Source organism: Dermacentor silvarum, chromosome 7 (assembly GCF_013339745.2).
Source record: "Dermacentor silvarum isolate Dsil-2018 chromosome 7, BIME_Dsil_1.4, whole genome shotgun sequence".
NCBI lineage: Eukaryota > Metazoa > Arthropoda > Arachnida > Ixodida > Ixodidae > Dermacentor > Dermacentor silvarum.
In genome coordinates this window covers 81772605-81788374 of record NC_051160.1, presented here as the reverse complement: position 1 = coordinate 81788374, position 15770 = coordinate 81772605, and the positions used below count along the sequence as shown (strand labels likewise).

Genomic DNA, 15770 nt, shown 5'->3' with positions numbered 1-15770 from the left:
GCTGGCGTCCTCTTAAACCGCAGCATTTTTAACAAAACACCAAAACAATGGAGTCGGCTTTGGCACTCGGCAAATGCTGGAGAAAGGACAAAGTTTGATATTTATGATAGATTGACGGCTGTTTATTTCGGGGATGTGATGAACTTAGATTTGCTTGTTATTGCCTATTATATTCATCATCTGATTTGGCGCTGCGACTAGAGTCTATTCTCACTTTTGCTCTACCAGCAAAGGGGGGGGGGGGGGAGCGTTCTATGAAGTTCAGTTTACGACCGTGTTTCCTGTTGGGCCTATGGTATCATGTAAGGTGTTTCTTGATGTGAATAAAGTTCATCGCTCAATGACATTAGATGCTTGATCTTCACACCGAATTTTGTTGCATAATGTCAGACCTGACGTCATCGACAATATTGTGACGGCAAGACAAATGGTAAAGCTTGCGGTCGCCATGTATCAATAATGCTACGTAGGATAATCACGCTCCAAGAGAAAAAAAAAAATAGTGTATATTTTTCGCATGTATTTTTTTCCTGCGCTTGCATGCAGCAACCGCAGTTACAAATCAGAGTGCGCAGCCGTATCAGGAAGCTATACAGTCCACCTCCATGATGCCGGAACTGTAACAGGTTCGTAAAAAGAAGTTTTATAGTAAATTGTTTGCGATCGTAGTGACGCTTGCCACTATTTTTCTACTGTGTGTATCGCTTAAGTTTTGAATAGGTACAAAAAGTAACTCGACAATGTAATTGCAATGTACCGTTAGGATACGTCATGTGTGCCTACTCAAGACCACTGGAAGAATTAATTATGGAAATATGTTGTTTCATAACCAAGACGCATAAACCCCGTTTGGTTAGCTGAAGGTAATTTTGCTCGACTAGGTTGAAATTTGCAACCGGCGATGTTGACGATGCTTTAGGTAAAGTTGTTGCCCGTGTCTATGCATATGCACTGCTATATCATTGTCGTATGGTGAATTCCGACCAACGAGCACTTTCTGAAACGAGCATTTATTGTATTTGTGTGCCAACCCTTGGCCATATAAATATATTCGTCAAAAGCCGGCAAAAAATGTTCGCAATGCGCGACTGTTGGCGTTGGCTAACATGTACAAAAGATTTCCCTCTGATTACATGCGTTCTAGCCCATTGTCCACTTAAGCATTTGTAACGGAAATGTGAGCAGTCTCTTTCCGAGCAGAGCAATAGATAGCAGCAAAGCGAGTAGCTACGTCTGCCATAAGAACTGAAGGTTCGTTTTCGTTGACTTCCCATTTCTGCGCTTCAAGTGAAAACGGATGTTGCTTAGAAGACTATTCAACACAAAAGTCTCGGCTAGTTGGTGATAACAGAACTTGGATAGCACGACAAGCGCTAAGGAACGCGGACACAAAGAAGAGATATGCAGGCTGGACGGCCGCTAGACATCTACTGAAGGTTCAATGACGATAAACAGCAACATACTTGCGCAGAAACCTACAAAATGAAGCCAGAAGGCGCAGTTGTTATTCAGAAGAATTCCTGTGCCGCTTGAGATGCGTTTTTAGCTTTGCATGGAAGGCCCGTTAGGTCGTACTCCCACTATTATTAGCTTCGTTGCTTATGCACAAGGCCTCGGATATTTCGCTAGCTTGCAGCGTTGCAAAACTGCACAGGACACTGGGTGCCCTGACAGGCACACACGAGCACCACCGGCAGTGATCTCCCAAACGTCCCCATCCCCCCGGCAATGACTTTACAGCTGCGCGATGTATGCATCGTATGTATGCTTTATTTCCACAAAAAACTCAATTCAGCCTTGCGGGGCTAAAGTGGGGAAAAAAGCTACTCGTGGCAGCTTGACCAGCCCCAAAAAGCCCATAAAACAAAAAAGGAGCAGCGGAGCAGCAATACAGTTTTCTCTAGTACTTACAATTCAAGCACTACAACATATCATGCATATGAATGGCAAATCGGGCGAGGGAAAAAAGAACAAAAAGAAAACGGAAACAAAAGTAAGCGATATTGTGCAAAACCGCACAAAATCTCACAGCACTTGATAAGCATATAGGCAATGTACACCTCACATATGAGAAGAAATCAAGAATACCGGGAAGAGAACAAGACGCAATATCAATTTTATTAACAATAAGATCATTTAGTAACCGAGGTAGCCTGGAGCGCAGCATTTGTGACCCATATTTAGTGCGCGATTGTGCTACGTGCCAGTACTCTGGCTTTCTTGTACTATATGGGATTTCGTGTAGCTTCAAGTTAGCAATAAATGTAATGTGGTTTATGTTTCTTTTCTGTTCATTTTTATACGCAAGCACGAGAAGATACTTTAAAAGGGCCTGTACTTTCGGTGTCTTAAGTTTTTTGAAATAAATAAGCTGAAGGGAAATCGTATGGTTTGTTATAAATAGCGCGAAGATCTTTCTTTTGCAGTATGTACAACCTGTTGATATTTGTTTCCGAAGTGGTAGCCCAGACAAGACAAGAATAATTTAAATGGCTGAGAAAAAGTGAATTATATATCGAGCATTTATTAGAATAAGGCAGATAATTCAAGGAATAAAAAATTCCAGTGATTTGTGAAAGCTTACTAGCAAGAAAATCTATATGGCTATACCAGGTCATAGTATGATAAAAAATACACCTAGCGATTTTACCAAATTTACAAGTTCAATTTTCAAATTGTTCATAAGCAAATCTTCGTCGAGAGTAATTTGCGTGTTCTTAGCGCGAAATAACACCGCCTTAGTTTTTTGCGGAATAATAGTCAAACCGTTATGAAGTGACCATGTGTACAGTTTATTCAAAACTGCATTCGCTCTTGTAATCAATTCGGCAGAGCGGTTAGATGAAAAGAATAATGTAGTGTCATCAGCATAGATTACGTAATGCGTATCAACATCAATACTTGCTAAATTGTTAATAAAGATACTAAATAGAAGGGGCCCTAAAATACTGCCCTGGGGTACACCTACCTTGACCGACCGAACTTCAGATTTAAAGCTATTTACTTCTACAAACTGCTGTCGATTACCAAGATATTACCTAATCAAGTCAAGTGCAATGCCGCGTATACCATAGTGGTTTACCTTACTAAGCAAGAGATCATGATTTATAGAATCGAAGGCTTTTGAAAAGTTGACAGATACTCCCAATGTTAGCAAACGTTCCTCAAAATTATTTAGAATTAGTTCTTTCTGTTCAAGCAAAGCTAGCTGGGTTTAGAGCACTGCACGGGCCCGGGTGGGCCCGAAAGCCCGGGCCTGGCCCGGCCCGCGGGCCTGGCCGGGCCGTCCGAAGTGTTTGTCGGCGGGCTCGGGCCGGGCTCGGGCTTAAAGCCGCGGGCCCGGGCCGGATTCGGGCTTGAGGCCACGGGCCCGGGCCGGGCTCGGACTTGAGGCCGCAGGCCCGGGCCGGACTGGGGCTTGAAGCCACGGGCCCGGGCAAGACTCGGGCCCGCTCATTGAAGGGCCTTCGAGCACACGCGACCGTTATGCATTGTATGGTTCAGTGCATTCTGTGCCAAGCTGAAGTGACACGTGCAAAATGACTGTCATCATCATCATCAGCCTATATTTATGTCCACTGCAGGATGAAGGCCTCTCCCTGCGATCTCCAATTAACCCTGTCTTACGCTAGCTGATTCCAACTTGCACCTGTAAATTTCCGAACTTCATCACCCCACCTAGTTTTCTGCCGTCCTCGACTGCGCTTCCCTTCTCTTGGTATCCATTCTGTAGCTCTAATGGTCCATCGGTTATCCATCCTACGCATTACATGGCCGGCCCAGCTCCATTTTTCCCGCTTAATGTCAACTAGAATATCGGTTATTCGCGTTTGTTCTCAGATCCACACCATGTACGCCAGGGCCCGGGCCGGGCTCGGGCTTCGTATTACGGGCCCGGGCTGGGCTCGGGCTTCGTAAAGCGGACCCGGGCCGGGCTCGGGCCGAAAAACCAGGCCCGTGCAGTGCTCTAGCTGGGTTGACGTATTTTTCCGGAAAGCATACTGATGCTTAGATATCAAATTGTGCTGACAATATAGATTGTTCCCTCAATATTTCATTGACGCAGCGGCCGGTCTGGCTGACGTTGCATTTACCACACGAAAATCTGAGTCTGAGTATTTATTCCAGACAAGTAGTATCCGGTGCACCACACTCACTCTGCACTCCACGAAACATGTAGAGTGCATTGTTGTGCCGCCGGCCTCGGTAGCACCATTCGCGATATTGCACATACGTGCAAGCTTACCGAGCGCCAAAAATAAAAACGACCGTGGATTTCGCGTCCTGGTTCCATCGTGGGCGGAGCCACCGACTTGACCTGAGGGAGCCCTTCGGCTCCCCCTGGCCAGTTTCTCAGGACCAATAAAAGTCCTTGTCACTGTCACTGTCACCGTGATACCACATTTCCTAGCCACATCCTTGAGGCGATGGGAAGTCATGGGAGGTCATGAACGTATGGTACAACCACGGGCCTCGCATTTTTGGATTTAGGATTATTGTGGGTTGTCTGGCTCCCGAAAGTCTGAGTCTGAACGCGGGAGCTGAAGGCTGCACGCAATCTGATGGTCACGAGACTTTTTGAGAAAAGCGCGCATACAGGTTTTTGCAATATTCCTTTTCGCCATCTCGGAATGGGCCAAATTGTAGCTAAGGACTGGTTTTTTGGACCGTCGATGGCATCTCCAGCACACGTTACCGTCATGTATCATGATATTGATATCGAGTAACAGGAGTAACTGCAACGTAGGCGGCAAGCAGCTCCCGTCCGAAAGTGGTCTATCGACGTTCAATGTCGCGCAGCTTCCTGGAAAAGAAGCAGATGGGGGCCCATGCATCATTAGGGCACTGAGGAATAGCGGCTCCCACGGCTACTGAATACGCGTTCGCCATAAGGCTAGCGACAGCAGGCTGTGAGCGGTGTTGAACGAGTGTCGCTTGGGCGAAGTTGGTCTCAAGCGGGGACGCGGCCTGATCAATGACAGAGCTCCAAGGCGGAGTGATAGACTTGCCTTTCGAATTGGAAATGAGCGCTTCAAGGGGCTGCAATTGGGTAGATCATGTAGGGAGGAAGCGACGGAAAAATTCAAAACGCTGAGAAAACGAATCAGGCTGCGTATGGACGTCGGATTTAGATAGTTAATGACGGCCTCTATCTTATCAGGCAGAAGAGTTATGCCTTGCTTGTGGATGCCATTTCCTTGAAAATGATCTCCGAAACTGCAAACTCAGATTTGTCAGCATTGATGACGAGATCATAATCACGCAGATAAGCAAACTTCTCATAGAGACGTGCTGTTTGTATCTCGCCATCCTTACTACCGACGAGTAGAACATCCATGTAGGCAAAGCAAAACGATAAACTCTTGGTGACTTATCAATAAACGATGGAATCTTTTGGGCGCACTATGCAAACCAAAAAGCCTACACAAAAACTCGAAGCGACCAAATGAGGTGGTGATAGCAGTCTGAGGCACATCAGATGGTTCAACAGGGATCTTCTGATAAGCATTCACAAGGTATATCTTCAAATACATCGTGGTCACTGCTAAAGAGGCAGTTGAGTCCAGAATGTAGAGTAGAGGGTGCTGTTCAATACAGTGACCGCATTCAGCACTCGGTAGCCACCACAAGGCCGCCCATTGTTTCTTTTATACACCATATGAAGCGACAACCGCCACGAGCTTGATGATGAACGAATTATTTTTAACCTCAAGATATGCTCGAGCTCGTTCTGAGCAACGCGGTGCTTATCAGGACTGAATCGGCGCGGGCCAGGGGACGGCGCTTCATGTCCATGAGCAGGTGGAAGTGACTCAAGAAACCGGCTCCAAAATACAATAGCGGACATCTGCTATTTCAGTAAAGCCATTGAAAGCGTCGTTTATGAACGTGCTCAATGATGAGAGACTTAATTCTGACTGTAGGTTGCGATGACCCAAGAGTTATAGCCTCAACGGGGGCTGACAGCGCCGCTAAAGCAGGCGGCGATGAGTTCGCTGGGTGCTTCTGGTGGATTGAAGTAGACACAGATGACCATTGAAAACCACTTTCTATTTACAACTTTTTACGAGCTATATCCACATACAAATACACCACATACAAATACAAGGCGGGACTGGAACACATAAGGTGACCCTATATCGGCAGTGCTGATGGTGAGCGCCGCAAGTTGAGCCAGAACTCCTGGTCGGGGCAACGGGACCATGTTTTCTAGCCTTCGGTGCCCCGCCCCAAACATTTGTAGCCCAATCCCCATGCGAGTGGTCCGACGGCACACCAATAAACAATCCTGTACGACGATCGTCGTTTGAGTAGTCCGCCAGATATCCCAGCATTGTGGTTCGCCCACGCGCCCTTTCCTTTAGCACCGTTTATGGTGTTTGCTCCTCTCCCTAAAAATAACATAAAAAATGTCGCAGTGTCGCCCGAAATGCGAATCATCGATTGTAATAGCAAATTAGGAGACAGTTATACGAAGTAAAGAGAGTAGTTTTATCTGCCGTATGAAGTTGTAAATATTCGCTTACTAACTAAACAAGCACAGAGTCACGAGGGCACAGATAAACATGAACACATCTCGCTCGATGACCGCGGAAACTCCTCAAAACACTGGAATGAGAAAGCACGCCAAGAGCAGCGGGCAAATTGACCTTCGCGCTGTCGCTCGTCTCGCTTCAACGCGAACTAAACGTCGAAAGCACAGTGCATAGGAAGCTACAGGCACTCGGCGCATGCACTTTGTACCCATCGCAAATCGCTTTGAAGATGAAGCCACCGCGGGCGCACACTTCGGCCACATAGCAGATCGGTTTCAAGATATGGTGCCCGCGCGGCAGCTCTGTCAGCAGCAGTCAGAGGAGCAGAACGCACCCCCCACCCCCACCGTCTCCGTCGCCTCCTCCCCGTGCCCTGCAAGCGAACGAAGACCGCACGCATCCGGCCGCCTTCATCTCTCGCGTGCACGAGATTAAGCTGTCGCCGGCTCACACTTGCACGCTTTCACTTGCACACACAACGTATGGCTCGCGGCGATGCTTTTACCACCGCTGAACTTTATACAGAACCTCATGGCGACGACGACGGCTAAAATGCGCTTGGAGTGTCCATGCAATTGCGATCGCAATAAAACGCAACAATAGAGAAGCTTACAAATGCATAGCAGTCGCACCCCATGCAAAGCCACCGATCCCAACATTGTGGCCAGAATAAAATACTAATAAACAGGCAGCACCTGCAAACCAATGTAGCAGGGTCATTGACCTATGCTTTGTCCTATGATGTGCTCCCCCTCGTAACTACTTACACTCATTGGTAAAAACTCGATAGCGTCGTAGCTTAATAATTGCGGGCCATAAGTGAATGAAAGCTTTCAATGCGACACTTTATGCTCGCGTACACTTGTCAAGTAAACACTCGCTTTGAAGATGGTTCCTACAACGGTCAATTGGCTACGGTCTTAGAAACGGTTTCATAACAAGGGTCACAACTGGCACAGTGCGCGAAGTGCATAATGCATACGTGTGTATGCGTTCTGTGCCGTCACCGCGATAATCACCCGCCGCTGAGCATCAATTATCCAATTGTGCTTCGCTCGTTAAGCAAGGGTCATCGGTCACATACCGCTAGCCGTTCCTCTACCCTTTATTTGCAGCCGTTCCGTTCGGCGTGACCAGGATGAAGGAAAACGCCGATCCCAAGCATCCCGAGCAGCAATTAAAGAAATAACTCGCGCTTTTCAGCAGCAGCCTAACGGCGCCGGCATAGTAGTGACTTCTGCACCGGTGTCAACAAGCAAGCGCAAACTGGTGTTACGGGGGTCATATAGCAAAGTGTGGATCAGAGAACAAACGGGGATAGCCGATGTTCTAGTTGGCATTAAGCGGAAGAAATGGAGCTGGGCAGGCCATGTTATGCGTAGTATGGATAACCAGTGGATCATTAGGGTTACAGAATGGATACCAAGAGAAGGGAAGCGCAGTCGAGGTCGGCAGAAAACCAGATGGGATGATGAAGTTAGGAAATTCGCAGGCGCAAGTTGGAATACGCTAGCGCAAGACAGGGGTAATTGGAGATCGCAGGGAGAGGCCTTCGTCCTGCAGTGGACATAAAATATAGGCTGATCATGATGATGATAGAAAATGCGGCTTACGAAATTGGCCTGCTCAACCGCCACTGTTACAGACGACGGGACGCAGCGTTTCCCGCGTGCCACGAACTGGGGGACACACATCGACCAGAAGCAGCACCAAAACAGCCATAGTAGCTGCACATGTTCTGCGGTGAATAACTGTTTGAAGCTTGCGGAAATGACCATCCTACGGAAGGCGGTGTGATTGGCTGATGAAGTGGAGAGAATGGCTGGTTAGAGATGCGACTGTCTTCAAGTTTTTGGCGCAATTCGCCTTCTTGAGACGCGATATTCTTTGTTTCCCGGAGGGAATTGACCTCGGACACCGTAGATCTACGGGCAGCGTTGATGCCTGCCGGCACAACGACCATCATGTCGTCGGCCAATTCGTCAAGTTCCTACAGGAAATGTTATGAGCTCAGACGATAGTCAATCGTAAGTTGGCCGGAAGAAGCTGCAGGAATACCTCACGCAGTACAAACATGTCGAGAAAATCTGGCGTGCGTGTCGCCGATGAGGTGAAGGTTACTCAGAAAGTGGGCTCGACATCTGACACCGAGCTCATCGGTACTCAGGAGCTGCTGGATACAGCGATGCGCAGGTGGCATGAGGCCGCGAAGAACCCCTTTGATTGTCGTGTACGGAGTTCCCCAAGCGCCATTACGAGCATGTTCCGTACCTCGGCTATTGATTGTGGTTGCAGCGCTTCAGCAAACATCTCGTACTTACGAACTTCCAAGGTGATGCGACTAACACGGAACTTTTTTTCAGTCTAAATGAATTATTATTTTGCAGTAGAGTAGTGTTAGGTGTAGCTCCTATCACACTCGCGGATGGTCTAGAACCTGTTTCGTAGGTGGTACGGCCGCAGATGCTGGCGCATCTGGTCACCCCTAATCAATTCAAGATCTTGTTAAATGTTGTGTCACCAGCAAATGTGGGCTACAAAACACAGGTAAACACTTCATCGGTTGCGAGACACCCAATTGCGGATCCACCCGCCGTGCATTCTTGTGCCACTACCTTTTTCTTTTGGACGATATTCGTATCAGCTCACTTGTTTTGCCAGGGCTGCACCAGTAGACCCAAAGACGCACCAGAATGGAAATGTCATAAGGGCTGTAGTCACTTTGGGCCGAATACGGCGAAACTACGGGTTAATGGGAGAGGCCGTCCGCATCCTGCAACAAACAACGACAGTTGTTAATGATGGTACATAAGTATCCTTAAAGCGGCGATGCCCATCTATTATGGTGCCATGTGAGATCTTTGCGGGACGACAGGAAGTAGAATGCATGCTGGTGCCTGACAACGGTGAGCAACCGGCCGTCGAGATAAAGGCGAAATTCGGCAACGGCCCAAACAAGAGCCAGATGCTCTCTCTTTGCGCCAGAAAGATGTTGATAAAAACGATCCGGTGAAACAGTCACAATAGGGTGACCTTGAGCTGTACTAAAACATGCGTGGCGTCGAATAACACGATGAAGGTGCACCACGAAACGTGCGTCGCGCGAGCCTGGCTTTTTGAATCCGCATCAATAGGAATGATGCTGATCAGTGCTCTTAAAAATAAACCAGCGTTACAATCAACTCAAACGGTGCATATTCCCTAATTAGGCATTTTGTGGAGCCGAGAAGCCCGCAAAAGACACGGAAACTGCACAAGACCTCTCCATAAACAAATATGGAATGGATCAGGGCAAAGCGGTCAACGTTAGTTGTTCGTGAGCTCCACGTCGGAGAACTGCCTGCATACTTTGTAAAGCCGGTCTCGAGTCGGAAAACACGGCCCAAGTGCCAGGGCTCTCACAGACAATCAATTGAAGCGCACTGCGCAGAGCTGTGAGTTCTGCAGCCGTGGACGCCGTGACATGTGATGTCTTGAATCGCATTGTTATTGCTCTCGTCGGTATAAACACAGCACCGCCAAAACTGGTCGATGTAGTCGATCCGTCACAGGGGAGGAGGAGGAGGAATAAACTTTATTTGTGTAGCAGATTTGTGAGACCTAGGCCTCTCTACCTAGATGACGGCCTCGAGCCCTTGGGCTCTGGCGGCATCTTCGGCCTGCTCTAGTGCCTTAAGTTAGTCTTCCGGTGCAGAGCTGAGCAGCGAGGTCTCCTACTGCTCTCTGGTATTGTGTGTTTTATTCTGAGTGGGTGTCCCAGGACAAACCCAAACCATATGTGGTAAGTCCGCCCTTTCTTGATAGAATCTGCATCTATCGGTGTAAAGTTCTGGATAGTAATGGTGGTAGGCCACCGGGTTCGGTTTGCAACAAGCGCCATGCCGTCGCTTGCCGTCTACTTAGCGAGGAGTGTGCCGGGGAAACGGGCCCTGCCCAATTTATAGTGTTTGGTGATCTCAGTAAAGCTGGTCATCCGGTCTCTCTCCATTCCCAGTATTTGCGTGTCACCTGCTCCGTCCGTCAGTTATCGAGCCAGGTTGTGCGCTATTTCGTTCCCGGAAAGGGAGGAGTGTGCGGTTGCCCATGTAATGTAAACACCTCGATCTTCACGAAAGTAGGCTAAAACTCTTAGCGCTTCCGGCGAGATTCTTCCTTTGGCATAGTTCTTTACGGCAATCTTGAAGTCGCTGACTGTGATGTTGGCCTCCGTGGAGGCTATTGCCAGTGCCAAGGCTACCACCTCCGCCATCTCAGTCTTTTCTGTTTTTAAAGTGCCACTTACTCTGGAGTCACCCTCTAGACTGGTAGCAACTATCGCCATACTCTGTCTATTTGTGTGCTCCGCAGCGTCCACATAGACCACGTCCCTGGCACTACTGAATCTTGCACTACTGAAACCGTGGAACTCTGGGTGCAGGTTTCTGGGGATTGAGAGTATTGAGAGATGTTCCCTTATTTTCCTTGGGGTGTCTCCCCGCAGTCCGTGCTGTGCTTCGTAGGATATTTCGATGTCGTCATAGATGTGTCTGCCCGTCAACTCTGCGTAAGTCTTTCATACTGCGCCACTCTCTGGGCCTCAGTAAGTTCGTCTAACGTGCTGTGCACGCCTTTTGTGTGGTGGTGCTTCCCCGTTCGCTTGTGTGGGAACGGGTGTTGGAGCTCGACTTGGCGTCGGCGTCCTACTCACAGGGGAAATTAAAATTACTGAAGTGAGGTGGAAGTCAACACGTCTGACGCTGGATAACAGAGGCCATCCAATTCGTCATGCAACTGGTGTTCGTTTCCTGGGCGTCACCAAAGACTGCAAGCTACTGTGTCGACGCTTGGTTGAAAAAAGTGTTGTGGCTGCATCAGTGCAAAGAGTCAGTGCACTTCGTCGCTTGGCTTCGTACGTTGGGGAAACAATCCATTGTCCATGCTTACACTGAAGGCTGCACTGGTAACAAGCCGCATTCTCTATCAGCTGCCACTCATATCACCAATTCGAGCGCTTAAAGGCAATATATAGAAAGGGACTTCGCTTGGCGATGGGTGTGCTTCGGGCAGCTTCAAGTAAATAGGTTACTAATGAAGCAGTCTCTCCCACTCCGCCTCTTGGTATTGCATGCCTTGTTCACGCAGCTATTAAGGCTGGGCGATTCTCCCGGCAGGCCCGGCACTTCGCTGGCGGCTAAGAACAAGAACTCGCTCTCAATTCCATGCGGCGCTGAACACCTTCCCATTTTTACGATTGGAATGACCTAAACGTAGTAGTCTCGACCTACTATGGTCTTTTTCGGACGTTACCTGCAGCCTCAACGTTTCACCCGCCGGGGTGGCTCAGTCAGCTAAGGCGTTGCGCTGCTGAGCACGAGATCGCGGGAACAAATCCCGGCCGCGGCGGCCGCATTTCAATGGAGGCAAAATGCAGAAACGCCCGTGTGCTTGCGTTGTAAGGCACGTTAAAGAACCCCAAGTGGTCAAAATTTATCCGGAGCCCTCCTATACTGCGTGCCTCATAATCGGAACTGGTTTTTCTACGTAAACCTTCAGAAAGAAGAAGAAGAAGTACCCCTGCTACCGGCGAAACGCACTATTCCAAGTGCCGAATCTAAGTTCCTTGTACTGGACTACTTGGGCGCAGCGTATCAAAGCCACCTACATGCTTACACAGACGGGTCGGCGTGTGTACAAACAGCTGCGCTGCGGCATTATGTATCCTCCCTTCATGTATCATGGTCTGGCCGCCTGGATCGAGTAGTTTCGTCTGCAATAGTACAAAGCGCCGCAATTACCGTGGCCTTGCGAAAACTACGGGCATGTTCTGCAGGAGATAGCGTGGTGTCGACGGACTCAGTCAGCGTTACAACCATTCCTGACGTCCAGATGTCACCTATACGGACGCCTCTTACCACCCCTCGAAACCAGCGATGGTAGCGGCAGCCCTCGACCCGAACCGTAGCTAGTACACAGCCTGCAGCATTCGCAACGCAGAAGCAGTCACCGCAGCAGAGGAGGTTGACATTGCGCTTGCGCTAACCGATCCTATTAGCAAAGTCGTGATTAGTGATTCTCAACAGGCGATCCGCAACTACGATGCAGGCCGTATCTCTCTCCCAGCATCACACATTCTACTTTGTATTCCCCCCTCCTCCACATCCCGCTCACTCCTGTGGGCTCCAGCCCATGAGTCACTCAGCGCAAACGTCCAGGTGCATACACTTGCTCGAGATCTTAGCTGCCGAGACGAGTGTAGGATCCACCGCCCCGATTCCCCTGACACCACTATCTCGCACGATTCTCTACTCACCACTTACACGGACATCCTCCAGTACTTCCGACTCCGTAGATGCATATATCCTCCCGCACACCGCCATCTAACAAGACGCGAGGCCGTCCAATGGCGCAAACTACAAGCAGGCAGCTTCCCACACCTCCTCTTATTGAGTAAAATCTTTCCGCAACAAATACCACCTAGGTGCAAACACTGCTAAACTCCGGCCACTCTCATACACATGGCGCGGAATTATAGGCACTACAACACAGATAACGCAAACACCCCAGAGTCATGGGAGTCCCTCCTACGTACCTCCGAGCCAGCAGACCAACGCCGGCTCATCATGCGTGCGGTGGAGGCCGCGGAATCCTAAGGGATCCCCGCCGACCTCCTCTAAGCCAGCGCAACCGGTCCTTGGACTGATCCCATCTATTTGAGCGAAATTGAATTGAATAAAACCTTTATAAAACCTCTACGCCGCTGTTGGGGATTAGGTGGGAACGGAATGTGGGTTCCCGGATTGTTGGCTGAGGCACATCTTCATCTCAGTCTTTGATCTCCCGCTTTATGTAGACTCAGGTGCATGCTGAGTTCCCGCGCTCTCGCATGGGCTGGTCGACCTTTTTTAATATTTGTAATATTTGTAATATTGTAATATTTTTATTCCTTTTTTATGCCCACACTAATTTATGTATTCTTTGTATAATATACGGGGTGATCATTTTTAAGTTACACGTAATTTTTAAAAATCGCTGTAGCAGATCGCATATTTTGTTGTTCTTGAGCTGGATCATTCAAAGAGGTGGACAGTACTAGCATGAGCAATCGAAACACATATTCAAATATATAAAAAAATTCCTAATTAAGTTCTTAATCAGTTTCTTTACAGCACAAATTGGAACGTACAAATCGTAACCGGTGAGCCTACTAGACGTATCCACTTTGGTTTCCAGGATGACACCCCTTTCGAGATCTTATGTCCCAAAATGTGGGATGAAATACATGGGCGTTCCAATTACGTTTCTGCTTCAATGCATAAAAAAGCGTTTTCTTAAAAAAGCAAGTGGAACGATAGTGCATTATTGCGGCGAGAAAACAAACGACGGAGCGAACACTCCACATGCTCAGCAGAGTGGCGCCGATACGCACAGGAATGGAAGAGAGCGACACCCTGAGGCTTGCGCAGGTTTCGTGGTGTCCCGAATTACGTATTTGGCACCATATCTCCTGCTGAGCACGGTCGAAAGGAAGGAGATCGATGTGAAAATTCTAAAAAGCAATCGAGCATGCCATAGGAGTCCCGATGAGGGCCTCCACGGACAGACTAATGAGGATCGGCCTGCGTAACACTGCAGATGAACTGATCGAGGGCCACACTCTCCAGCCTGAAGTATCGCCTAAGTCATGCGAAGGCCGGCAGAAGAGTCCCCAAGAAGATTGGCTGGGCAGGAGACGAGAGACGGAGCGAGGAGAACTATCAAACGACTTGAAGGCTTGAAGGCATCAAGGTTAAACCACTCACCAAGAACATGAGCCCAGCACATCACCCCCCTCGTGCCTCGCGCGTGAAAGAAGAGAGCGCGCTTCCGCCCGGCTTTTTCCCTCCCCCGTACGAGATTGAGGGGTGATCGCCGGTTGACCCTCGCAAACTTTCACTCGCACATACAGCTTACGGCACGGCAATACAATGTTATCGTGTTTGGACTTTACACGGTACATCACTGTTCCGCAGTGATAAAGTGATGAAGTGAGATGGGTGTCAGTACCCACTGGTTCAAATGGGTACAAGTGTGCCCCGGCCTGGCGTTCGGCTTCCTTCAGGGGTGATACGCTTGGGAAAAGAGCCTGCCCCTTTCTGCTTCTAAACTTGGGGTAAAAGAATGGTATTAGCGTGGATGTAAGTTATACAGATTTCCTTTACGAAATCGCGGTATAATGTCTCTAGTGTAAAGAAAAAGGTGGCCTTGCGTAAGAGTAAGGGCGTGTTGCGTTAAAACTGAAGCAACTGTAAACTGAAGGGGCGCATATCTAATGAAGTGTGTGTTGTAATGTGAAAGCATTGTATGCCCCGTTACATGAAACCTCATCGGCGTGACTGGAAGGTGGTACCAGAAATGGGCGATATTGCAAAGAGTATAAAAACACGTGAGAAAATGCTCGGAGTGCCGTCAAACTGTTCAGGGAGATTCCAGTAAAGAAAGTAAATTAATGGCTAGGAAAAGGAATGTTCGTACATTTCGATCGAGGTAGTAATCAAACCTGGACCTCCGGCAGGCGAAACAAGAATGCTTCCTCGACGCCACGGCAGCTGCACGCTTCTGGTTTACTAAAGGTGTCCCTAGTGCTTGCGTCATTGCGCACATGACAGCGTAGACAGTGGAGAGGAGTTGGCGTGACGATATGACTGTATAAATTGAGCGCGTTCATGACGTTCTGACGTCTACAAACGGTATAATGCTTTGCATTCCCACACGTATGCAGTCTTAAGTGTCTCTGCCAAATTTCATTCAAAATAAACCATAAAATGTGACGCTGTATATTTCATTCGAAAAAAAAAAGAAACGCATTTCTTTTCTCCATCTAGATCTTTCTCATTTGCCCAATATGGAATACTATCAAAGCACAGGTCTGAGAATAGCGGTGTACGCACTAATTGCTTTGGTCCTCTGCAACTACGTACAGGTAAATTCGTCAACTACGTACTAAACATCGTTTTATACTTACGAAGCACGTATCCATGTATACAGGGTGTCCCAGCTATCATGCACCATGATTTAAATATATTTAAATGCCACGTAGCTGGACAGAACCAAGGTAATGTTGTTTGATGTCGCTTGGAGATACACAAATTATTGTTTTGTATTACGCCTAAATGCATAATTAGTCTTAATTACTTATCAACTTCTCAAATATTATAATTAGATGAAAAGTTGCAACGAGAAAATCGTACAGCAATATGAAAAACCCCCGATAGAGCT

At 48.1% G+C, this 15770-nt stretch overlaps 1 long non-coding RNA gene across 1 annotated transcript in view; it reads left to right on the top strand.

Annotated features, from left to right (window-relative positions):
* The first annotated feature begins 508 nt into the window (after nucleotides 1-508).
* Nucleotides 509-15770, top strand: part of LOC125946833 (uncharacterized) — a 49584-nt gene continuing 34322 nt past the window's right edge. The window contains exons 1-2 of the long non-coding RNA XR_007467911.1: nucleotides 509-626; nucleotides 15377-15474. This is a non-coding gene — a long non-coding RNA (uncharacterized LOC125946833). The remainder of the gene's footprint in view (nucleotides 627-15376; nucleotides 15475-15770) is intronic.